Genomic DNA, 242 nt, shown 5'->3' on the forward strand with positions numbered 1-242 from the left:
CACAATTCCATTCAACATTTGGTTTCTCAGTTATATTGTATTTCGTTTTGGGGTCATTTTAAGGATCCAGCGTGGAAAAGAAAATCATTAATTAAGATTTTCTGGGATTGTGTCCTTCAAATTACAAAGCCAAGAACTTGACTTGTATACCTTAGAAACTACTATGAGCAGGACTTTAGCAGCCTCAAAGGATCATAGTACCCCAAATTTCGTTAGTTGCCCGGGTAGTTTGAACTTTTCTT

The sequence above is a fragment of the Montipora foliosa genome, chromosome 2 (assembly GCF_036669935.1).
Source record: "Montipora foliosa isolate CH-2021 chromosome 2, ASM3666993v2, whole genome shotgun sequence".
Classification (NCBI taxonomy): Eukaryota; Metazoa; Cnidaria; class Anthozoa; order Scleractinia; family Acroporidae; genus Montipora; species Montipora foliosa.